General features: G+C 32.3%; 1 protein-coding gene and 1 long non-coding RNA gene across 2 annotated transcripts in view; one reads left to right on the top strand and one right to left on the bottom strand.

The window, feature by feature from the left end:
• Positions 1 to 27,033, bottom strand: part of LOC118181707 (uncharacterized) — a 222,671-nt gene extending 195,638 nt beyond the window's left edge. The window contains exon 1 of the mRNA XM_035350900.2: positions 26,860 to 27,033. The gene's annotated coding sequence lies outside the window, so the exon portion shown is untranslated. The remainder of the gene's footprint in view (positions 1 to 26,859) is intronic.
• Positions 12,206 to 12,738, top strand: LOC146998506 (uncharacterized). The gene is made up of 2 exons (XR_015039318.1): positions 12,206 to 12,296; positions 12,340 to 12,738. It is a non-coding gene; the product is annotated as an uncharacterized LOC146998506 (long non-coding RNA).
• Positions 27,034 to 27,639: the final 606 nt, after the last annotated feature.

Genomic DNA, 27,639 nt, shown 5'->3' with positions numbered 1-27,639 from the left:
TAATATTGATAAATTTCTCTACGGTTTTAGGTAACCTTTACTTTCCAAATAGCACCCACCCATACTATATCCAGCTTTCGACCTTTTATGAATTACATTTTTCGCATTATACCTAGCTTTCAGTTACTTCCTTCTCTTGAATGTCTTGGATGATAATAATCTATATCACTACAAGCGCTAATTTAGACAACTGTTTTCAAATATGTTTTCCCCTCATATCTCCCTTAATAAGAAGATAAATTGTTTTTAATCTATGAATCATACTAACTTATTTATTTGCTTTTTATGAAGTTCTACTGTTTCGCTTTCAACATCACTTTCTAGTGATTCTCCCTTTGATCTATTAACTGAGAGTTTAGGAACCTAGTGAACAGCTAAGCGAATAATCGCTTAAGTTCAGAAATATAAACGTAAACTCAAGAAGGGTTAATTACCCTTTATTGCTCAAACTAAAGGTTACAGACGGTTCCTTTCTCAGGACATTCAACAAAGCCCCGACTTGAGCTGAAACTCAAAAATATAAGAAATAAGAACTTAACTAATGGTTAACTAAAGAGATTTAGCCGAAGCTAACACAATTTCTAACTAGTTGGCACCTAAGTCTAGAATTATCAAGCGAAGTTATCCAAGGGCACGTAATACGGCCGAGAGCAGTAACAGTTTGGAGAGACGTAACCAAAAGGTAAACGCGCGCTAGTCAGAAATTCAGATTCTCTCTCTAGAAATCATTGGAACTTCGACTTAAATACTACTCCTTCTCACTTGCGTTAAACGCGATTCTAAAAACATATTCCGGTAAGGAGTTATAAGCTGAAGCTAGTAGAGATAGGAAAGGTGCATAAACTTAAAAATAACTGTTATAAACTTAGGATAAACCTTACAACTTTATTAACGCTTTATTATTTCCTATAAAAAAACACGAAAATCTCGCTTAACATGAAGTATCTTATTTTCTTGAATGATGTTGATTTCTGGCCGTCATACTTTCGAATTTTTAGTGTAATATTTTATTTGTGCTTCTTGTTAATGCATATTTTATTCCTATATGTATTACGTAATTGAGGTGCCGAATGCTGTCATATAAAATTATATATTTGATAAATCATTACTCAGAAATAATTTGTAAGACTTCTGAGACTGGGTAGTCAAGGCTACAATTTATGTGAAAAATACAAACAGAAAAAAGTTTTAAAACACAGCTTTTGAAACATATTTCCTGTAATTTATAATTTTGATAAAATTTATATATATCGTATTTACATACTTTGATATTCACCTAATGTTTTACCATTTCTGAAATCAATGAAGGTTTTAACCGAAAAGCATAGCAGATTAAAGAGCACATATGAATAGCAATATTAATATTATTGGGCTCTCTATTTGGCAGAAATCAGTTAGAATTAATTATTTAAATAATTTCCGTTTTACTAAACAATATATTCCCTTATCTTTGCAATAGCTTTTCGTTGTTACCACAAATTCGACGTTTCTGAATCTTATGCTGAAATTGCTAAGAGGGAAACACGAGGGAGAGAAATATGCAAATAAATATGGTAAAGGTTTGTTTCACGTTTTTCAACTAAAAGAGTAATACTTCTGTAAGTGACACTGTATTACCAATCTATTTGTATAAGAGAAGAGTGGTTGGTATTTCTTAAAATGGATACCCTTGTGCTGGTGATCTGAGAGTTAAACATACACTTCCTCTTACGTGACAGACATCCAGATTCTTTGTTTCATGAACCGAAACTCAGTTTACTCTCCTTATCTCTGTGAAAAATTTGATACACACCGTGAGTTTTACGAACTCTTCTGAGTAAACCATGTCACATGCGGCTGTCGTCAACAATAACGTCGCATTCAAAATCATTTGATTAGATAGCGTCGCTTTATACTTTACAGGTAAGTATAGAGAAAAGCTATCTAATCAAATGATTCTAATACGTGATTTGAACTACAATGATGGCACAAATCGCAACAAAACGGAGTAGCGAAGATCAAAATGGAAACCTAAATACAGCTTTTATTTAGGAATTAATATTCTGCATTAAAGAATGCAAATATTCGTTATTATAGTAGATTATTAACATATTAACATTTATAAATTATTTAAAAGAAATTTTTCATTTATTAATGAGCATGTTTCCTTTATTTGAATACGGTTATAAAGAAAGAAATCAAAAGTCCTAAATTTATGAACGAAATTATAAATATATATACGTATTTTTATCTTGAACAAATAAATAGTTCGAGTATAATGAAAATGAAACATATGAATCTTATAGACAAAACAAAAGCCATAAACTCATGAGGGAATTTATAGAGTTATACATGCACTTTTCAGTTGCATAAATTAACATTTTTATGCACGGAAAATTGTCAATTTGCAAAAGAAGACTAGCTTCCCTCTGCACTAAGCACAGCAGCAAATACTTTTTAACTATGATCAAAGATATTTTCTAGAAAGAAACAAATTTATGACTTTATATAAGAGTTAAGTTATATAACAGCATCAAATATTGCACCGCTAGTATTACTTATGCCGTATTACTTATTACTTTCTGTAAAGAAATCAATAATTTTTTAAACTTGTCTGAAAAGATTTTCTCTGCTGAAATGCTGAAAACGGGGAAAAAATAGAAAAAAGGAAATCACAAGAAAAACAGGTTTTGTCGGAGCGCACAATGGCTGTTTTATTTATTATGCTTTTAAGATACTTTCCTTCAAAAAGACAGATATTTCTGGCAATAAATAATTGTAGTCGCTGTCGAGATGTTTTAATGTTTCTGTTGGAGGTTGCATCACAAAACAAGCAAAACAAGTACAGCTTACACTGCCCACATTAGGAGACAAAATTTTAAATATTGTTGCTAGATGTGTGAGTAGGATAAATAGCTGTTTTCCTTGCACAAGGTACTGACGTATATTCTGCTGTTTTGTGCCTTTTCTTACGAGAACAAAATCGAGGTGAAAAATAAAAGGAAATGCTTAGGAAGAAACAAGTATTATTCTTATAAGATAAGTTTAATAACAAAAAATTGGTGATTTTATAAGGTAGATTTAAAAGTTTAAATTTTTACGTACGTTTCGGAAGAGTTAAAAAATTATCTCATTAAACTCATGTACGTAATCCATTTTGCTAGGTACAAGGACTTTAAAAATAAAACTAAAATTGCATTAATTATTGGCTACTGCTTCCTGCGACATTCAGAATGAAACAATTGATGACGTGTTATTAACACTGCCCTTTCCGGTATTAAATTGAAATATAAATTTTTTCATTATAATGTAATTTTCTCATTATAATGTATTTATCTCTCTTCACATCAAATTATAGTTATCATTAATTTCAGAACCTTGCCAAAATTACAGTTTTCTTAAAATTCTTCTCAGGTACCACTAGTGAAATTGATTTTCATACCTTTATTCATACATCGTTTTCAAACTCGACCTACGTACGTTATGCCTAGAATGAAAGTTCAGTTATCTTCAGCCATCCGTACAAAATAAAGCTATTTTATTCCACCTTTGAAAATTTTATCAATTGAAATATTTATCTTGAAGCTAAGCTTTCGGCAATATGTTCTTTCGTTCTCCTTTGTCAGTCTTCATCTCTGTCCTCTTTAAATAATTAAATATTTATCATCAAATTCTTTATTTTTGATTTATGAGACTCTATATAAGTGTATTAACTTAAATGCAAATTGTATTTCTTTAATTTTTCTTTCTTTTTAATGTTTTTACCTTTGCAAGCTGCAATTCACATTAACGTTTTTTAATTTGCAGTTAACTTAATTACAAAATTCTAAAATTAGGGAGAGACTGATTTAGACTTTCAATTCAAAACCATATTTCATAGGCTACCAACAGTTTAACTCTAAAGAAATTTTAAACAGAATCAATGTCGACTGGCGGGTGACAGCCGAATAAGTACCAACAACTGATTGATGTAATCAAGATCTCATTGATTTCAAGAAATATATTAATAAAACAGAAAATTAATTTTAATGACATAAAGCTATATCATGTAGTAAGAAAAAATTCATATAAAATGAATGTAAGGGGAAAACACACACAACTGCGAGTTTTCATCAATGAAAAGAAGTATTTTATCAGAACATCGTTATATACAAGCCTAATTTAAAAGAACAATGTTCGCTTCCACGACATGGAAGATTTGAAGGTGCAAGCATGGTTCTTAGAGTCGAACTGATTCTAAGATGCAAGAACAGTTAGTTGCATTAAAAGAGGATAATGAAGAAAAAATATCATTCAGAATTTTATGGGGACACTAAGCTTTGGAATTTAAAAGGTCATCCGAAAGAAATATCTTAAAATTAAAGTTGTTACTAAACCAACATTATTAACTTTACCCTCTCCCTAACTAGTAGAAACAAACTTCAGTCAAGTCAATTAATTACTATGGAAAACACGAAACAAGCTAAATATTTTTGAAAGAGATGATTTAAGATTAAGGTATTGCGGCTAAGAACTTTTATTTCAAATATTAAAAAAATTGCGTCAATACATCAAGCGTAGCCATTAAGTAAAATCGAACTTTCCTGCAGTAAGAACCAGCAATTTTGTTTCCTTTCTGAAAAACTTTTTTATATTTCTAAAATTAAAAATAATATGATATAAGAAATAATAAAACATAAACCTAATAAATCATTTTTTCAAAACGTTTGTTCATATTCTGATCCTAATTGTTATCTTTAGTTTATTTGCGCAACCATTTCTGCTATGATTATATTGTACACTGTATAATCTAATGAAAAATGCAAGGAAGTCGATGAAGAAAACCATTTTTTAAAGGGACCCGATGCAAGGGTTAGTTATCCCTGCTTTACTTGGTGGAGTAAATAAATACTGCGATGCAATTTAGACTCTATTTCAATACAATATAGCAGAATTTGAAAGTAACAGATTTTATCCAACAAGATATTAGTCGGAATATCTGATTACCGAAATTTAAAAAGAATATGAAATTTCAAGGGAAATTACGGTTGACAAATTAACAGAAGAAATTATTGTCTCATCATCTGAGAAGACTGGCTGTATAATTAAATAAATGGACGGCACATCTGAAAGTGAATTCACAGTTGCTCCTTCATATAAGGAATTTGGAAGACAATCTGAAACCTCAGTCATGTATCATCAATCATCACAAGCACTTTCATAAGAAAAAAGTGGTAAAACTCTAGGATAATATGAGGTACCATTAAAAAATGTAGCTTGCAGTATGTTAAAAATAAAATTAAGTAGGTGAAACATTTACAGCATTTTTATTTTGAAAGAAAGGGAAACGCTTATATGGGAAAAGGCTCGAATGCACATTACCCATTGGAAAATCATATAAGTATAATCATATAAGTAATCATATAAAGTATGCATATCAAAATCGGATTGCAGTTGTTGTTTATTTTTTTTTATGTCTGCATGTTTAAGTTAAAAACTTTTTTAACTACTTCAAACTTTAAATTTGAATTTTTCGAATTTTTAAGTCTTTAAAACAAGTTGCTTAAAGTTTATGATTGAAGCTATGTGATTTCTATTTTTACAAGATTACCAGAGTTTAAATCCAAAAATTATACATTTGTAGAGTCATTAGCCATTAAAAAAATTTTAAAAAGTGAAAAGCAGGAGACATGAAAAATATGCAAAAATATGCAGTGCCCTCGGCGGGACTCGAACCCTGGACCTCTCGAATACGCGCCTAATATGCTTCCAATTACAACATGAAGGAATCCGGAAAGAAAGGAGAAAATATCTGACATACTTCCTCTTTTAAAGGGCGACTGGGGATTAGATTAGGGAATACAGGTCGCCAAATCCTGGTGGTGACGAATAATCGTCTACCACATTTTTGTTCGGGGGCCAGTTATAGAGTCATTAGGTAATTTCGAAGTAGGAAACGTGAAAACTGCGCATTGCCCTCGCCGGGACTCGAACCTGACATCTCTCGAATACGCGTCGAGTATGCTTCCAATTACATTACGAAGTCATGCGGAAAGGAGGGAGAATACCTTATACACCGAACGTGATCATTGGAATTAAGCTAGATTACGAATCTCATATCTTGCTAATTTTTACAAAAAGATTTTTTATTAAGGGATTTTTATTTTATTAAATATCTGCTCAAAAAGAAAACAGATTATCCATTGTTTTTTTTTAAATTTTCCTTAAAGAAATTTCACTTTTAATATAAAACATTATTTTCCGTTGTTCTACTGACCGCATTTGATTATTGTTTAGTTTCCAGATATATCTGCTGAACGAATATCATTCGTTTGTTTCAATCATTTCATCTGAAAACTGGTAAACAACAAAAGAAAATCCTTAAACTGTGTCGATTTACAATCCGATTTTTCCAACTTTTCAGTTTTTATCGTATTTGCTGTTGCGGAAATATGGCGAAGTACGATATTGATAAAATATTGTTGCGTGCGTACGGGTTCGTTACGAAAAGAATGCACAAGTCCGATGAAAAATGAACAAAATTTATTATTATCACAACAAAATGCTTAAATTTTCTCAAGTTATGATGCAGTATTACAATATCTCACAGTAGTTATCTTTTAACTACTCAAATGTCCAATAGAACGCAATTCAAAACAGCTAAAGAAAGCTAATCCGCGAATTCGCTACAATCAACAAGAGCAGTTTTCTAAACAACAACAAACTAAGCAGCAACTACTACGAACTGAGGTGTTTTCCTCCTTTTATAAGATTTTAAAATCACGCGCTAGAATTTTCCAGTACTTTCTCGAAATCAAAAAGAGATATTTATTTATTTAATGCACGCGCTCTTGTATTTTCAATTTTTCCGGCTTAGCTTTCTTTTAATATTCGTCACGCGCTGCACTGCGCGAGAAATAAAACCATTTAATTTATAATTGAACTAACATTAGCTTTTTAAATAGCAAATTCGTAACAATATTGCTTTCTGCTATCAGTAGTAATCACTATATTTATTGCCTACGGAACAGTCTTTCGTTATGTTTCTAACAGATATTGAGTTAAATAACTGATACTTGGGTTTGAGTTAAATACTTGGGAAGTCGGTCTTTGTTGTAACCGTTTCAACTCGAAGTAGTTTCAACTTTCTACTATTCATTATACGTAAGCAAAAAGAGATTAAATCTCAGTGTACAGTCATTAATTTAATGCCCATTAAAAATCAGATAATCCAATTACATTGAAGCACCCATTAGTTTCAGATGACATAATTAATTTGAAGCTGAAGCAAGTCATACCTGAAGATTTTCTCTCCTACATTCGATCTCAACAATGGTCGAATGATTAAAACTGCTGACGCCAAAATTAGATTTTTAAAAAAAAATTTAAAAATGTATATTTGAAACTTCCGATTTCATTCTTTTTTCACCACTTTTCCCCTTTCCCTTTCCTTTTTTTTTTTTTTTTTTTTTTTTCGTGTTGCTCTATTTGATCACTATTTAATCCAATCACCTAGAAGCTTTTCTTTCCTCGTTATTCAACGCATCTTCATTTAACGTTGTCTTCCCCCCACCCCCACCCCACATGTTCAAATATGCTTTTCTCCCCACTACCTAAATTGGTAGAATATGGTGTCTCCGTTTCCCGTCAACTTTCAACCGTACTAAACAAGAAGATTAGAAAACAGACTATTTTGACCGCTTTAAAAGAGCGCGACAAACTAAAATACTCTAGTACAGTGGCTAGCAGTGGCAGCTGCTATATAATTGGACCCTATTTCGAATCCTGAAGGAGGAGGCAAATGCTTATATTTATATGTCCCCGTTTTTCGTATGTGTAATATCGGTCTGTTCCCTACGCTGCGCATTAAATAATATTTTTGGTGATGAGATAGCCTAGTGATGGGTTCGATCAATTCCACCCGGTGTTTCAAAGAGCAAGTGTTCGGCCATCTGAGCAAGAGAAAGGGATATTTCCAGTCTCCTAAACTTTATTTTGTTTATAATGATATCCAAACGTACACAGTTTAGCAAATATTCATCTGTGATGTAATCATTCGGGTGAATTTTTTCGAAAAAATTTCATTAATTTGAAATAGAATTTTAAGTTCCTTATTTAATTTGGTTATTTCCGTTTCCCATACTAAAACTAATAACTGCTTATAATAAATCTCGCTAAACTACTTGATTTTAAAATTAATCCGTCATAGGACTATTGCATAACAATAATGAAGAAAATATATAGCTTACCAATAATAATGTTACAATCTGGAAACTGAAACCCAAATTAGACTTTTTTAAAGTAAAAAACCTTTTCTCTAGCCACTTTTTTTTTTTTTTGATTTTACGTAAATTCCAGAACGATGAATCCATAATCTTCATTTACATCTTGTGGAGAAATGGCATATTTACACACGTGCGTAATCAATAATCAATAACTTAACAAGAACAAAGGTCACCTACTTATGCAACATGTATTTTAATTTTATGTTCATTTTTAAGATAACTCTTGAGAATTGCTCTAAATTTATATTTAAAAAGGGTAGGGAGAAATATTTGGGGCGAGAGACTTCTATTCAAATGGTTTAACCATTACGTATAATCAGTTTTCTTCATGAATATTTAACTCCTAAAGGTGAAGGTTACGGTGCATCCTTAGAGTTTATGGATAACCTGGGCAGAAACCGTTTGCACCTACCCAAGCGCTTCAGTTTAGAAGTTCATTGCCAAGGTTTCTTTTTTCACGCCTCCCTTTTAGCAAGTAACCGCCCGAAATGTAACTTCCGCCAGGGCGAAAATACGTTGGAATGTTTTCTACTTATATTCTTCCACGCTAACTTGACCATGTTTTCCTAGTTCGAGAATGGGCGGATCGTAATTTTAAACACAACTATGTAAACGAATTTTGAAGACCCACGATATGAATAAATTAAAGACCTTATAAGTAATGATTTATACTTTTCCGTCATAAAAGTACTGATGAAAATTAATAGCTCCAATTTGGCCCATGAAATACTTTTTTTGCGGCAAGTGGATAGGCAGCAAAATTTATTAATACTGGTTTCAGATTTCCGAATGTTGACAAGTTTTAATCATGTTAAAAACTATGTTCTTGACTTAAACATCAACAATAAAATAAAAACTAACTTTGGAGAACTTGTTCTTTACACGAGATCTCAAAATATTCTCATTGACTTTCAAACTTAAGACTTAAGAACATAAAATATTTTATTGAAAAATATATTTCAAAATTCTTTGCTTCAATTTTACCTTTAATATCAGCATTGCTCTATCTGCAAAATTTATAAAAAAAAAAAAAAAAAAAAAAAAATTATTTTGAAATTACGATCACTAGCAGTTTGAAATAACAGCTGTTGTAATTTCAGGATAATTTGTAAGCATATTTTATGGGCCCTGATCCAAAGGTGCAATTTCAGCTACTCTGCAAAGGTACAGAAGTTGGCCTTCATTAATAAAAGAAAAAAAAAGTTGGACAGGTTGTAGAGACATGAGGGCAAAGATGATGTACAGCAGGACACAACAGAACAAGCTCTTCTCAGGACAGTAACAACCACACTGGACACCCCAACAGACCCGGATATTACAATTAATGAACTTCAAAAAGTTCTTGCAACTCTGCCGCGCAAGAAAGCCCCTGGGCCCGATGGGATGGACTATGCTATCACCAAAGCAACGATCAAAGCTCACCCTAAATTCTTTGTTGACTATTTCAACAAGCTTCTGGCAGCAGGTATATTCCCAAAACCATACAAGATAGGGCAAGTTAATTTATTTCTGAAAAAGAACCGGAACCCAGCCGAGGCCACATCCTTTCGTCCTATCTGTCTCTTATCGGCAATGGGTAAGGTACTAGAAAGGATTATCATGAACAGGCTACAGTACCATTTACACACGCAAGGATTCTTAAGCCCGAGACAATACGGGTTTAGGACGGGCACTTCTACAGTCCACCTACTCTTCGACATTAGAGAAGCAATTTTAGAGAATCGACAAAGCGGCCACCATACTGCCATGATAAGCATAGATCTCAAAAACGCTTTTGATACATTATGGTGGCCGGCTATCAAACAGGCTCTGCGGAAGGCAAAATGTCCGAGCAACCTGTATAAGATGCTAAGCAACTATCTACAGGATAGAAGACTACTAGCAGTTCACAACTCAGGCATAATAGAGCAGGAGCAGACGAGAGGCTGTCCACAAGGGTCGTGCGCTGGTCCACACCTGTGGAATCTAACTTTCAACGAAGTTTTAACAGCTACATGGCCAGCGCACACAAAGATCTACGCCTACGCAGACGACGCAGCGCTAATAGTGAAAGGCCGAACCCGAAGAGAATTAGAGACTCACTGTAACGAAGTGTGCCAACAATTCTATGTCCTATGTGACAACCTTAAACTGAAAATTGCAGAGCACAAATCCAAAGTGTTATTAATACCTAAAAAGGGAGGTTCTCTTTCAAGAAGACCAACCATTAAGATCAACAATCAGAGGATACAAATAGTCAATCTACTAAAATATCTGGGCCTTACGTTCGACCACAAGATGACCTGGATACCACACATCCAGGACATCAAAATTAGAACAGTGACAATAGCGAAGCAAATGCGATTATATCATGGCCACAAATGGGGCCTCAATCCTCATATTCAGAAGGTTCTCTTCACCACAGTGGTGGAAAAGATAGTCACTTATGCAGCAGCAGTATGGGCTCACCCAATGCAAAGCAGGAAAATTAAACACCTTTCTACCATTCAAAGACCTTTTGCATTGGGTATCACTAGAGCCTACCGCACGACGTCTTCAGACGCGATCAACGTGCTGGCTGGCCTTCTTCCCCTACACATCCGTGTCGAAGAGGAGGCAGCAAGACAAATCGTCCTGCAGCTTAAAAGACCTGTCACCTTTGAGGAAGAATATTTTAATCCAGAGGACTATGAAGCTAAATGCTGCCCTCTGAAAATCCATCCAGCAGCCAAAGGCACTGGAATAAGCATAATTACCAATCCAACTACAGCCCACCGTCCAGCACAGATTACTATCTTCACTGACGGGTCGAAGATAGACGAAAACGTGGGAAGTGCCTATGTGGTCATGCTGCAAGGTACAGTCATAGATCAATGGAAGGGTCAACTAAGGCAATTCAATAGCGTTTTTCAGGGAGAAGCAGTGGCAATTGCGCAAGCAATCCGCTACCTGCATTTGAACCTTATTACGTACTTTCAAGTCCACGAGACTAAGGCATTAAGATTGTGAGCCCAATGATTACTATGTGCCTAATAATATGTATATATATCCTCGTATATATGATAATGTAACCATGCATCCGAATATAACATCACGCAACATGACACTTTACCGCATAGTGTTAATCTAAAGTCTTAATTCTAAAAACCCCATTGCATTAACTAACTTCTATAGCATTATTATTATATATATATTTGTTTATATATTATGTATCGTCTGTATATGTACCATGTATATAATGCTTATAAATCCAATGATTACTGCGTGCCTAATAATTGTGTATACGTGTTTTAGTATGTATATAACTGCATCCATGGCTCCGCGCATATCATCTTGTAGTATGGCACTGTACCACATAGCGTTAAACTATGATCTTACACTAAAACTAACAGCACCAATGAATTGTTCCAGCATTGTACTAATCTTATGTATTATGTACGTATATGCACAGTGCATCTAATAATTATGTATCCTTTGTTAAGTATGCACCTAAAAATATTTGTATATTTTTATATATATAATATTAACAAGTAGAAATATTACTGTATTCATGCGTCAGTATTTAACACTGTGTAACATGAAGCCGTTTCGCATAGTGTTAAACTAGAATTTTACTATAAAATTAACTGCATTTATTACTTTCCATAGCACTGTATTATGAACTATCTGTTTATATATGTATATGTATACCATGTACCTAATGTCTGAGAATCTAGTGATTATTATGTGCCTAAAAGTTGTGTATATGTATATTAGTATATATATTAGTTTATCCATCCAATCGCCTACAGCATCATGTAACATGAAAAAATAACAGCACCAATTACTTGCCCTAGCATTGTATTAAGAAACTAATATATGAATATGTATATGTAGTATGCGCCTATTGTATAAGTACCCAATGACAATTATGCACCCTATAATTGCGTATAAATACATTATTTTTAAAATACTATAAAATTAATTGCATCAATTATCCTCAACGGCACTCTACAATGTACCATCTGCTCATGTATATAAATGTGCCATGTACCTATTGATTATGAAATCGAATGATATAAGCATTGTAAATAGGTATAGCATTGTAAATAGGAAAACAGTATAGCATTGTAAATAGGAAGCTGTACCCATGCACCCGCATACATTTCTATGTAACGTGACACAGTAAGGCAAAATATCAACGTAGTGTCCTATTATGAAATTAAATAAGCACCTATTACTAGTTATAACATTATTTTATGGATCTAGAGTTTCAGTATATGAAGTAAGTACGAAATGTTTATGTCACCAATGACTATTGTGTACCAAAATATAAGCGTATATACGCTTTTGTCTATATGTAATTGTGTATGTCTTTGTTTATATGTAATTGTACCCATGTATCTACTAGTGTTATCACATATCTTGGCACTGTATAGTTAATATACATCTATTACGCACGGAATAATCATGTACCTAATGTGTCTGTATATATGTATATGAATTTATGTTCTGTATATATGATAATGTAACTATGCATCTACACATTTTATCCTGTAACACGGCACCATATCGCAAAGAACTAACTAGAGCCCCACTCTAAAATTAATTGCACCAAAGACACTGTACTACACAGTACTAATCTAGGGTCTAACTTTTAATTCACTGTACTAATTACTTATTCCAGCATAACATTGCGCACCTAATATTTCAGTATGTACATGTCCTCTGTAATCTAATGATAATGCTTCAAAGGGTCATAATGTACTCAACATATGAGTACACACGTTATGTATATATGCTATCGTATCCATGCTTTTGCATACACGTTGTAACATGGCAATGTATTATCCAGTGTCTAACATTAATTAGCTTTAACGCCACTGTATGAAGTACCAAATTTGTATGTATGTTTATATATTAGTATATTAGCACAATGAACACGTATGGTTATCTAGATAAAGGTGGACGTGGCGCTATACCGATTAACCGCATTGGTAGAGGGGTGGTGCCCACGTCCTCCGTCGCATGTCGCATGTAGAGACATGAGGTATATTTTTGGAAGAAGGAAAGATGAAAAATAGCAAACGCCTTCGCCGAGAATCGGATCCACGGATCTCTGGAATACCGGCCCAGCGTGCAGAAACCAGGAAGGCGGGAGAAATACCATATATACTCCCTCTTTTAAAGGGCGACTGGAGTTTTTAGGGGACCCAATCGCCAAATCCTGTATGTGGAGAGTCATCATCCTCCACCCTTTTAGTTCGGGCGCCACTGTAGAGACATTGGGTATATTTTTGGAAGCAGGAAAGATGAAAAATAGCAAACGGCTTCGCCGGGAATCGGACAACGGACCTCTGGAATACTGGCCTAGCGTGTAGAACCACTGCACGACGAAGGAAGACGGGAGAAGTTGGAAGAAGGGGAATAAAGAAACTTTTTTCTATGAGATTATTGTATTAAATTACTGAAGTATATGGTATGGAAACAGAAGTATCATGTAATTGCGAATAAATCATTGTAATGCCTATTCAAGAGCAATTTTAGATTATAAAACAATTTCAGAAATTGTTAAATAAATCTAAACTAGAACTTTTTGATTAATATTCGAAACTCAAAACGGAAATGAATTTAACGTTTCCGTAACATGTGAAAGTATTCAAATTAAGGTGCTATGAGTATACAATCCTTTTAATGCTGGCATATATATTCGCATTTTGACAAGGAAATGATGAAATGCGTACATATATACTTAAACTACTATGCTTACTTGCTTCTGTTCCAAATAATTATATTCTTTCTTAGCTTTACATTGACCATATCACATATAACTCGAAACAATAAGACAATATTTCAAGGAGAAAGAACGAACATCATAAAAGGAAGCAAATCAGTTTTTATTTATAATTATTCAAAATTTGCACTTTTAACAATTTTGGCCATAATTCTAATAAAAAGAAAAAAAATTTATCATCAATTAGATCAAACTTCTTTTAAGGCCATTAAGTTTGGCATATGATTCTAACGTCTGGCATCACAAGATAAATATGACAATTATCGTACATATGCATAGAAATGATAAGTATTTAAGCTCTGCGGAGGAAAATGAATTTATGATAGACAAAAATGCCACTATTCATTGGATGTCATAACATAATATTTAGAAAAGCAACTTTCCTTGGCCTTGTCAACCGAGGCTACCGTACAAAGCGTTCAGGCGCTCAATTAATCGAAAGAGATTTATCAAATTTGGTGTCAGCAAGACAGCTAATTAACCGCATTCATGACGTTTTTGGAAGGCATTTAAAGAGACATTATGAAAGTAAGCCAACTCTGGCTTGCAAAATCTCAGAATTTTCCCCATTTTATTTTCTTTAAGGTATCAGGATCTCACCCACTTTTTTTTTCTCTGAGATATAGTTCACGTTTGGATAATCATTTCGCACTGGATGGATTAAGAAGAAATAAGAATATACAAAATTTTAGAAAATAATTAAGTGATGGTATTTAGATGAAAGATTTTGGGGTAATATATACCTCAAGAAGCAAAACGGCATTTCTAATACATTCGATAAACAAATAAAATCAGTCGATTTAATCCTTTTTGCATTGTGTACGAAAAAATGCACAGATGCTTATTTATTTCTATTACACAACCAGTTTCTGTAAAGAACTTTTGGATTCAAAACCAGCAATGCATTTCTGTTTTGGCTATTAGTCTTCGTTCACCTTTAACACATATAAGTAATACGGTCTTGTTTAAATAGAACAGCCATTATTACCAAAATCAAGAAAGAAACTTTGGATTCATTGATTTGGTCATGTCGGTAGGAATAGCGGTGAACGAAGGAAGAATGTTATACCCGATAAATAGATTATAGGATTTTTTTAAAGCGTTAAGAGCTTGGAAAGGACAAAATAGAAGAAAATAAACCGTATTCTTCCCTGCAGTCGAATACTGGATCTCTGAAAAATAAGCTGATTGCGCTCAGTAGTTAACCACAAGCGTAAGGGAAAAAATGCTTACAGATCGGTTAGACAGAGCGACGTGGTTTTGAATTCCCAAATAAGATGCAAACCTTAGACATGAATACCATTCTTATGGATGGTTTCGTTGGTTTATTTAATTATGGCAAAGCACTCAAGGGTTATCTTCCTAAGGATATGGATGCCTTCGTGGACGATTTCCTAAAGGGAGTGCGTTACATATCGGGGAAACCATAAAAACACTCAATGCAGCCAGACCGTTCGACTGGAATTCGAACCGCTGACCTAACTACTAGTGTTCAGCGACTTTACCGCTCGGCTGCTGGTAATTACTTCGCATGGATCATAAGATCTAACTCAATAAGTTTGATAATTTACAAGTACCCATCTGATCGACAATTTCCTAAGAAAGATTCCAGATTTACCTTATGAAGGTATATTTAGAATTTAGTTTCATCCATGCTGATATAACATTTTTTGGAAACATATTATCCCCCCCCCCACACACAAAAAGCCGGTTTTTTATCATTATATTACCTTCATCAAGATATAAGTCGGAATAATCATACATGTATGAATATTAGAAATAAATCAGTAGTACCCGTTAGATAAAACACATTTCTCTTTATCTCTCCTATATCAGTAACTTTTTAAATTAATTATTATAACAATATTACAGTTCAAATTATCTATTCATCAAATATTTCTCTGTTGCATTATACTCTTGAGCATTAGAGCATGTGGCATAGTTTCTGCTAAGCTATCTAGAAAAGTTACCTTTTTTCTATAACATCTATTAATCTTAGTAGTTTAGAATTCATTTGCTTTTAGTAGGATTTATTAGTGGCACACATACAGTAGATATTCACTCGATGATTTTAGCGAAGTGCCAAGTTAGTCACTTTATTAAGTCAATATAGTCGTTTGCATTACTATAATAAAAAATCTGATGTGTACATTATACAATAAATTATACCCATTTTTCTTGCATTTTATTTAAACTTATTAGATTGAATTAAACCTACTTCGCCGACAGCGCATAAACCACAATAAATGCATTCTTTAAAATTCACTTTGTTTACCATAGCAACACTCTGGCGCTAGGTTTACTTAACAGTATTATATTTCGTTCATATTATAACTTATGACTTATGACTTACTTTTTTCTGGTCATTAACTACTAAAGAGTTTTCGCCAGTAGATCGCATTAAAATGCACTAGGCAAAGATCTTTTCAAGTAAATGGTACTAGGGAAGTACCAACACCCGTGGGCGAGGAAAATTCAGCTGCGTGAGCAGGCATATCTTAATACTTACGAAAGTAGGCGTTCATCATAAAAATAGTGCAGTGGTAAGCAATGGCATTAAATTGAAGCATACAGGCAGGTTCAGTGAGTTGTATGGCAAATGCAGATGGTGAGTGCAATATAGCTAGTAAGAGTGCAGGATAAGCAATAGTGAGACATCATGAAAATAGCGCGAAGACAGTTTGAAGCTGTGAATGGCATAAGAGTTCAAAGTCCTTCAAAAGTATGCAGTAGTTAGATAGGCCGTAAAAAGTTCAAAAGTTCGTAGAATCATACGATAAAGTAAAAATTCATACAAAATAATTTAAAAATGAAATAGTGACATAAAAATCTTGAATAAAAATTTTTCTTGATTAACATAAGTATAAGATGCAACATAAATAATAGGATAGAGTCCAATTTCAGAGTTCAAGTAAATTTTAAAATTAAAATTTACAAGTTACCACCATGACGAATTGTGATGAATTGTCCTTGGGCGTTTGACAGTGTATTCAATTCAATGGTTGGATCATAATCCAACATTTGTTTAATTGCGTTATACTGACTATGCATCATCTTCTCGAAGAAGTTGTGAGCTGTCATGAGTATAAAGTTATGAACAGGTGGAATATCCAGGTCGTTATGAATTATAGAGTTTCTCACGTACCAAGGTGCATTCACAATGCTACGTAGAATTTTATTTTGAAGTATATTCAATTTTTTGCGCTCAGTTTTCTTGGCGATTGCCCAAGCCGGCACTGCATATAGCATGATCGGTCGAATTAGAATTTTAAAACGAAATCGAAATCGAATCAATGGCTAGGCGTCAATTAGTAGCCAACCGCTACTTTTAAAACTCAGAATGCACAAAATTTATATCATTTAAAAATTATCTTATCGTTGCCACATGTTCTATTCAAATACTATAATAAAGCTAGAACTATGTATAAAAGAAATTAAGCAAACAAAACAAAAAAGGAACAGTTTTTCACAGACAATTGAGTATTTCTCATTCAATTAATTCATTTTTCACTTCGCGACAAGGCAAAAATACATAAAAACTCAAAATATCTGTATTAAAAATTACGAAGTAAATCTTAAACACTTATTTCCTCGAAAAAATTCCAGAAAGGATTAAGCATGATTTAATTGGCAATAATAAATGAAGGCGTTAATTTTGTTGTTGCGAAGCTTAGTCTCTCTAGATTGGCAACAAATCTACAATTCTGCTGTTTCAAATGTAAACAAATATGTCCGCCGTGTTATTTAAAACTTAACCGCACTTAAACAGCTTTTAAATTGTTGATATTTGTACAAATATTGCTTCCAGAATTACGAAAGGCATAAAACCCTTAACCGGAAGATAAGAACAACATAAATCAATCATTTTAAAGCAAAAAAGTACAATTTACAAACATATAAGAAACTGAGATCACTGTGCCGAGTATTAACAGAGTGGATATATATATAAATATAGTATTTATATACGTTTGGTGCGGCCGATTGCAACCAAAATACGAGGTGCACATCTGCATGTTACAGCAGTCCTATATACAAAATTTCAACGTTCTGAGGCTACTCGTTTTTGAGTTATGCGAGATACGTACGTAGGTACGTAAGCACGTACGTACATACGTTCGTACAGACGCCATGAAAAATTCTCTTCAGAATTAATTTAAAGCAGTTTTATAATTTTTTTGGAGGAAACGTGTCTTTTATTCTGTCCTTACGTGCATATATCACGCAAAACCATCGTTAAATTCCATTCGATAGCGGTCAAAATGGATATTTTCGTTGAAATATGCTGCCTGAAACTTTTCGCGATTACAATACTTCCTTTTTACTTCGTACAAGGAAGTAAAAATCTGATGTGTACACCCCATGACTTCCTTGTACGGAATATTAAATTATACGCATTTTTTCTTGCATTTCATTTAAACTTATTGGATTGAATTAAATCTACTTCGCCGACAGCGCATAAACCACAATAGAATAAATGCATTAATTCACTCTAGTATTTGTTTACCATAGCGACACTCTGGCGCTAGATTCACTTAACAGTATTATATTTCGTTCTTATAATAACTCATAATGCACAAAATTTATATCATTTAAAGACTAGAATTATCTAATCGTTGCCACATGTTCTATTCAAATACAATAATAAAGCTAGAATGATGTATAAAAGAAATTAAGCAAACAAAACAAAAAAGAAACAGTTTTTCACAGACGATTGAGTATTTGTCATTCAATTAATTCAGTTCTCACTTCGCCAGAAGGTAAAAATACATAAAAACTCAAAATATCTATATTAAAAATTACAAAGTAAATCTTAAACACTTATTTCCTCGAAAAAATTCTAGAAAGGATTAAGCATGATTTAATTGGCAATAATAAATGAAGGCGTTACCTTTGTTGTTGCGATGCTAAGTTTCTCTAGATTGGCAACAAATCCACTAGTCTTCTGTTTCAAATGTAAACAATCAATGGCCGCCATAAAAAAAAAAGGCTTAGCGGTACTTAAACAACTTTAAAATTGTTGATAATTTTAAAAATAATGCATACAGATTTACTAAAGACTAAAAAAACCTTAACCGGAAGATAAGAACAACATAATTCAATCATTTTTAAACAAAAAATGTACAATTTACAAACATATAAGAGTAAAGAAACTGAGATCACTGAGCCGGGTAACAGAGTGGATATATGTATAAATATATTTATATACGTTTGGTGCGGCCGATTGCAACCAAAATACGAGGTGCACATCTGCATGTTATAGCAGTCCTATATACAAAATTTCAACGTTCTGAGGCTACTCGTTTTTGAGTTATGCGAGATACGTACGTACGTACATACGTTCGTACAGACGCCACGAAAAATTCTCTTCGGAATTAATTTTAAAGCAGTTTTATAATTTTTTTGGGGAGAAACGAGTCTTTTATTCTGTCCTTACGTACAGATATTACGCAGAAACATCGTTAAATTGCATTCGATACCGGTCAAAATGGATATTTTCGTTGAAATATGCTGCCTGAAACTTTTCGCGATTACAATACTTCCTTTTTACTTCGTACAAGGAAGTAAAAACAAATATGTACATTATTTTGTTAAAGTCAGAAGGAGATTTAATAGACTTTATTCGATAATTTTCCTAATCTCTTGCGTATTAAATTGTTGACTTATTTTTTTCGAATGTCATAAATTCACAAATAAGATATGAAGCTGAATAGAAAGCAGTCTGAGGAATCAACACACATTCTATAGAAATGTCAGCTGCGTTTACAATTACATAAATTTAATTGATATTTTTTTAATATCCTTACATTCAGTCTTTATTGTGTTAATCTTTTTAAATCGAAGTCAACCATAAGCTGAATTTATATTTGAATCAATACTGTAATTCTCATGCAGTAACAAAACCGAAAAATTAATAAAGCACAAATTTGACGACAAGCAATGCAATTCCATAAGCAGAATTTCAAAGCAAATTTTGTTAGTTAAAATGAGTTAAAGAATTAATGAAGCACAAATGTTTTGAATATTACTCAGTGAAATATTTATGCAATCAATATTAAATTATTTTCGTATTTAATTTCGTAATATTTATATTTAATGCTATTAATCTTCTTTAATGATCATAATCTTTTTTCGAGGTTAAAGAACCTAAAAATGACTTTTTCTTTGAAAAATTGAAGAACTAAGTAACCATGTCTGAATTTTCTCATTGGAAAGTGTTGTTTTTCAAATTCTCACCCATTAGAGTGTCTCGCACTAAATTCTCAGAATTATTTCTTGCTGTTCTAAATTTCAGAATAGAAATCTACTTTAAATAATGAAAAAAATGTTGTCATTTGTGAAAATTTAAACAAATGACTTCACTTTCAATAGATTTTTATTGATAGAAGTAATACTTGCTAATTATAATGCACATAATTATAGTAAGTCTTAAAATTAGTAAAGTATACGCCCACGTCCAATTTAGAAAATTTAGGTTCATATCAGGCTTAAAAAAAGAAATAATATTTGAAGAATGACTGCCGATCCACTGACAATCAGTGGCAATCAAAATGCACTTGCAAAACGATTTATAAACTAAACTAACAACATGATTTACTGAAAGCTTATTTCGAAACAAATTTGTACTCAGCACTTTAAGATGAAAATTGAAGAATAACCCTGATTTTGAGAGATCTATATAGCTAAATATCGTACAGAAAAATAAGTAAATTTCTCAGATTGAAAAAGCAAATCGTCTATCGCATAATACATTTTAAATCCAAACCGTTAATCTTCTTTCAGTATTAATTTGTTATCTAATTCACTGATTTGAAAATCACGTTTTGCCATAAAGGTTAGTAGATTAATTATATTTTACATTTGTACAAGATGGAAGTTTCCTTTTAGCATAAGTATATAACACATATTCAGGGAAATATTAAATGTTCATATACCAAAACAATTATGCTCAGAAATGCCGATATATATTATAAGACTCATATAAATCTGCTTTACAATATCCGTGAAAAAGTAGATATTTTTTATAAGAAATTTTCTAGTTATATTGCTTTTCTGGAATTGAATAGAAAAAAAAAGTGTTCTTCTTCTCTTTGGTCGAATACATTCATATAGTTAAATTTTAATTTGCTATGAGCATTTTTGGATTCCTTCAAAAATTATTAAATGGACATGAAAAATTGATTTTTTAATACTTGAATCTCTTCTCATTAAATCATGTAAAGGAAGAGAAGAATATTATATATCTAACGTGATGAAGATATATATTGAAAGCTCTATTTAACTGTTATAGGTAGCTATCCTCATAACTAAATTCCAACGCTTTTAAAAGCAAAACATCTGATGTGTACACCACATGACGTCCTTGTACAGGATACTAAATTATACGCATTTTTCCTGAATTTCATTTAAACTTATTTCCTCGAATTTCATTAGAGATGTATTTCTCATTCAATTAATTCAGTTCTCACTTCGTGACAAGGCAAAAATACAGAAAACCTCAAAATATCTTTATTAAAAATTGAAAAATATAAAACATAAATACAGTTAAAATAATTTAAAGAAAAATATTTACAAATAAAATCAGAGTTTCTACGCAAAAACAAGCAATGAACGTGACCAGTATTTATGAATTTTAAGTAGACATCAGCATTGAACATTACTGATAGTTATATTCTTCACGACAACCAACCACCACCGCAGACTATTATTAAAATCATTTGGAATCATGAGTTATTCATTCTTAAGAAAGTTTTAAAGGACTTACTGAATATTAATATATTGTGTTAAGAAGGACCTTAATTATCCATTAATAGCAATTTCTTTGGAAATCAAAAACAGTTTATAGCTTGATGATAATGTTATTTTGCTAGCAAATTAAAAATTCATAGTTTTAAAGAAATGTTTGACATTTTTGAACATTTCCATTTCCGCCTATTACATTCCAAAAATGAATCTCCTAAGCTTTAATTGAAGGATTCATAACCTTCATTTTCCGGCATAAAATACGCTAGTTAATTACAGTATCATTTATCAGATAAACTTTAATCACATAGTTTCCTTTACAGAGACAAATTCTGTATTTAAAGTCATAACAATTCCTTTTCAATTGCTAAAATGCAATATTAATTCATTAACCAATTACCAGTTAATTGTAAAACCCCTGCAGAAGTAATCAAGTTTAAATTAAAATCATCTTTTTAGATGTAAAACTAAAATAAAGTAACAATACTATTATTGTCCTTTTTAAACCTTAAAAAGAAATCACGATAATTAATCTTCAAGTCTGTGTCCAAATTTAACGCAAACCAATTAGTTAAGTTTTCCGTTTTAAGTTGCAACAAAAATAAATTCTTTAAGCGGGCCATCGCCAGTTCGGAAGAAGACTAACACAGCTTCCAGAAGGAAAGAAGGGACAAACGAACTAGGAAGAGTGCCTGTGACCACGAGTAGGCAGGCAAAGAGTAGGCATTACATGATGTGGGTGGGTTTCTGGAGGTCGCTGAACTGAAACTTGCTGTGAATCACTTTGGTTTCTTGCTTTATTTGGATAAGTCTCATTAGTTTGGAAAAACAGAGACGAGTCACAACGAGAAACGTCAACTAATGCATTTTTCTCTCATAAAGATTGAGGAAGGCATCACCGGGGAGTTTACAGCATTGATGAAATGATGAGTTAAATTGGCATGCTGTGAAAAGTTCACGTCTTACTGTGAAGCTGGAGAAACTAAATAATGATATTTAGTGGAATATTTATTATCTATATTTTCATTACCTGAAAGGGCACTTAAGTTGAGAAGAAACGTTTTGCATAAAATATTCAATAATAAAATTTCTAATTTAATAGAGTCTGATAATAATTCGATTCAAACCTATTTAAACCAATATTTATTTGAGAACATTAATGCTAGTCTACCGAATATGAAACTGACATATTCAAGGCTGTGGGATAACTAAGACTCAGTCAACATGGTACGAGAAATATTTCGCAGTTGCGTTTGCAAGAAACGAACTATATACATCAGTAACAAGGAGGACCTACTTGAAAACAAAATTTACGATTCAAAATATCATTGGAGTGTTTGATCAAGTAACAGTAAAGGAAAACAGAAATAAGTAAATATAAAATAAGAACAAAAAAAATTAAATTAGAAGACTATATAGGTAATAAAAGTAAACAATAAAAACTGAAAGTCAAATAATTAAATAAATAGATATTAAAAAATATATGAAAAATTATAAGCATGGCTTACATTCTTTTCGTGGAATAAAAAAGAAAGATTTCACCCAGGAAATTAGTCCTGAAACGTCAAATGAAAAATAGCTTTGGTAAAGCATAACGTAAGCCAGTTCCGTCGCAGTACGTCACGCTCACCTTTCAAAATCACAAACGCCACGTCAATGGGCGAATTTCATAATTTTTTATGTCACTCAAAAAATATACATGTGCCTTTATCAACGAAGAAGGAACAATTTGTTCTCTGAAAAGTCCGCAAATTATTGTAATTTACATCTCAGATACTAAATGTTTTAGGCTAATTTACTAACTTAGAGTTTATTATAATATTTCCAATTAATATGAAATTTAAATATTTCAGTCCAAAGTAAAAAATTAAAAATCAGTACTTTCTATGCACTGAATAGATCCAAAGTATGATTTTTTCCCTTATAATATTTCTTTTGAAAAGTAATATTATAGCAAATTGATATAGGAATTTGAAATTTGCTTTGTGTCCAGGAGCAAATGATCAGTATATTTGTAATGTTTAACACAATAATTTGAATTTTGATATACAAGCAGTCAAACAATTACGGTGAATAATTTAAGAACATCAACACTTGTTCTTTTATTTACTATTTTATTTAAATTGATTTTCCTGTTTCTTTGATTGAATCAAAACTTGAAATTAAATTTTAAGCCTTTTGTACCATTGAGAGTTTCTTGAGATTTTTCACACACACACACTACAAAGCATCGAAATGCGTTTCATTAGCTATGCAGAAAAAGTGATAGGCATGGCTCAGATTCAATCCTCGTCGACTTATCGTAATAAAGCAAACTTGTCAATATTGGTGGTGGGAAAGAGGTAGAAGCAAAAGTGCGTAGTTATCCAATATGGGAGCCTACCAAGAGAAAAGTTTCATTTCTCGAAATTTTGAGTTCAAATTCCGAAGTTTTGGTTTAGGTTCCGAATTAGTTACGTCATCAGCATTGTCATATGTATGGATTGATCTAGAAGTTATACACACATACATACATACATAAGAATCAATTTCGAAGTTTATAAGTATATATACTTAAAATGAAAATGAAAATTTTCCTTAAAAGCTAAGTAAAGACGGATTGGAATTGGAATCTTTAAACAGAATTTAAAGATTTTTGTAAATGTGAAACGAATCTAGGAAATCTGATTCTCCAACGGAAGATTTTTTTTTTTTTTTGTTTTGTTTTGTTTTTTTGTTTTTTGTATAATTTTAGCTGCAGCATAATGGAAAACGTGAATTTTTGGCCAACAGTGTTGGGCAATAGAGGAATTATATACTTAGCGCGAAATTTTCTGGCTTTCTTAGCTTGATCAACAGCTATAATTATTTTTAAAATGACTTCCGTATGTGAATTAGATTTTCCATAAGCGTTTCACATTCATAAAAATCTTTCAGTTCTAGTTAAAGATCCCAATTCCAATCCCTCTTAGCCTTAGCTTTTAAGGAAATAATTTCTTGTCAGTAGATAGCGCCAGTAGCTTGACTTCCGTTCTGTCATTGTTATTGCCTGAGCACAGGCTTCTCTTCTGTCTTTTGCATTTCTGCAGTTGAGAAAGAAGGTTTTATATTTAAAGCTTTCAAATCAGTCCTGAAAATTTAAGAATACGCTGATTCTTGATTCCTTAACACCTCCGATAATAGATATATTTCTTTATATAAAGTTCAGTGCTTCTTACAAATCCTTATTTAATAGTCAAACTAATTAATGCATAATTTTGATATTAACATCATCAATAGACCAAAAAATAATTCTCCATATGGAGATTTTTCGAGCTTCCTAACGTAATGAACCAAAGTTTTGGGATTTTCCATATCTTATTTGATAATTTAACTATCGCGTTCCTGACATTCACAGATTTCCAAATCAAAAGATTTAATTCTTCCTTTTTAACAGTCCCGTTATTTTAAGTGATGATGAGATCAGATTTCTAAATATAAGATTTATTGAAATTAATAGCGAATATGATCTTATACCAGATTAGAAAGAATAATTTTCCAAGGTTTAGATGCAGTGATTTTCTTTCATTAATATTTTTTTGGTTTCTGTGAGCTAAAATGTATAAAACAAAATATATATTTTTAATTTGCAAGTTTTTAATCATATGAACTAAATTTTAAGAAATAATGTTTTTTTAGATATTATAACGTAATATTCTTGATACAATTAAAAATAAAATCATGGGACTCCCATATTATTCAGGGCGCAATCAGAATTTCAAGGAACAGTAGAGCTGATAATATGTAAATGCCATATACAAAGAAACGCATATTATATCAATCAATTTCAACTAAGTTCAGAAAGAAGATTAATGCTTGTACTAATATTATGTGGGTCTGAAGTAAGAGTATACACATAGGAATTTAATGAAGTTCATGATATCTAGAATATAAACATTAGTGAATATTCTGCTCTCCTTGCCTCTTGTTAGAGGCAAAGTAGGAAGATGCATCTTATCATCTCCTGTGGAAGAGAATTTTCTTCATGGCTGATAGTAGTCTACAATTCTCCAATCATCCGCAAAAGACGCTCATAAGGTAACTCGCTCATAAGTGCGGAGCTGTCAAATATGGCAATAGGAATGGGCAAATCATATCACCAATGCCGCCCAGACCAGAAAGTGGTTAGTGGCACTTCCGAAGAGCCCGGGTTGGAATCTCGGTGAAGGCATGGATGCATTTTCTCTGTCCATTCATAAGAGGCAACTATGGCACACCTATTAGGTACCTCCATAACAAAGTGACCACTGCTTCCGGCCTTAGTAGTGGCCAACGCTTATAAATGGCTAAGGCCCGGCATTGGAAAAAATATCACCAAAGCGGTAAATCAGACGATTTAGGAATGTTTGATGAAGTTTGGAAATGTTTGGAATTTGCCATTGTGCTGTTCCATTGGAACTTAATAGTATCTATCAACTGTCTTGACCCAATTCTGATAGTCTTTGTTTTTCCGGCGCAATATACCCTTAGCGCCTGTGACAAAGCCCATTTGAAAGAAAATTTCCATTGCTGCAATCTGTCACTGCACCTACCAATATCCATGGTGTACTAATTTGCCTGAGATCTAGCTTTCTACAGATGAGGTATGTCACTTATACGCACGTTCATTCTAGCGGGGTTGTTAGCTCAAACTTGTAGATATAATAATGATTAAGTTTAAATTGCTTTAATTTTTCCTTGATCCTTTTAATTTAAAAACCCATTATTAGCAGCCTCACGATTTTATTTTTAACTACATATAACTAAGAATTAAATGTTAGCTATAAAAAATTATTATTATTATTATTATTATTATTATTATTATTATTATTGGTGCATTTTATTAAAATCAGCGAATTTAAAATGCCTTTTTCCCATTTTCTAGCATTTATTTAATTTAATTAAAGAAAATTTCTGGAACTTTCGCGGATACAAATGCTTTCTTTAACTATATCACTACCATCGTTTATATGTAGGTGTATAAAAGGGAATCAACACCTTTGGCGAATTTTAAAAAGTTTAACCACTTTTCTTATAGAGCACAGAAACCTAATAAATTCATCATAGAAATTGAATATCCAAAAATATGCATCAGAGATATGTTTATAAAAAAATGTGCTTACTCACATGAATGTGGCGCCTTGCGTTCATGGGGATAGGTATATGAATAGCGTTTTTTATTTGCTCAATATTACGTGTAATCTCGCAATTTAATATCCAGAGCGTTATAAAAGCACGTTAAAGTATGATGAAAACGCCGAAATTTCGATTTTAAGAGAGCATCTGAAACCTAGCTTAAACATACAGATCCTCATACACGAATCACTCGATGTCTACTGGATGAATTGCCACTGGTAGCCAGAACTCAAATAGAACATTTTCGTGTTTCAAGAAAATAGGTTTTTCCTGGAAATGAAACCTACAGATGTAGTAGCGAACATTCTTTTCTCTTCGTCTATTTTAATATGTCGTTCTATTGTTCCGTCGAAATTGATTTCTCTCTGACGTAATTGATTTCTCTTTGACATTACACCCGATGATTGTAGTTTTGCTATGTGACGGTCACTGAACTAAATTTCAAATACCGTAATGTAAGCTCAATTTGATCTCTTTTATAAATTAATAGCTCAAGGATACCGATCGTAAAATTTTTGAAGTTCTTTCTTTAAAACTTCTTCGAAGAGTTTCTTTCTTTCATTTCGTGGATTTCGTGTCCTGGCAAAATGGAAAGCATTGCCCCTTGAGGAAAATATTTCTCGATAGTCTCGTGTCCAACCGATACAATGAAATAAATGTATGGATACGTCTTGAATAATTAAGTCTTTTCCTTTTAAATAAGCGTGCAAATCTTCATCACGCTGCGCTAATTTATGATAAAATGTTAACCTAATTAATTTTTTAAATCAT

Source organism: Stegodyphus dumicola, chromosome 2 (genome assembly GCF_044657685.1).
Source record: "Stegodyphus dumicola isolate Sdum_Otavi_A_Nest chromosome 2, ASM4465768v1".
Lineage (NCBI taxonomy): Eukaryota > Metazoa > Arthropoda > Arachnida > Araneae > Eresidae > Stegodyphus > Stegodyphus dumicola.
The sequence above is the reverse complement of the archived record's forward strand: the minus strand, read 5'-3'. Positions and strand labels throughout refer to the sequence as shown.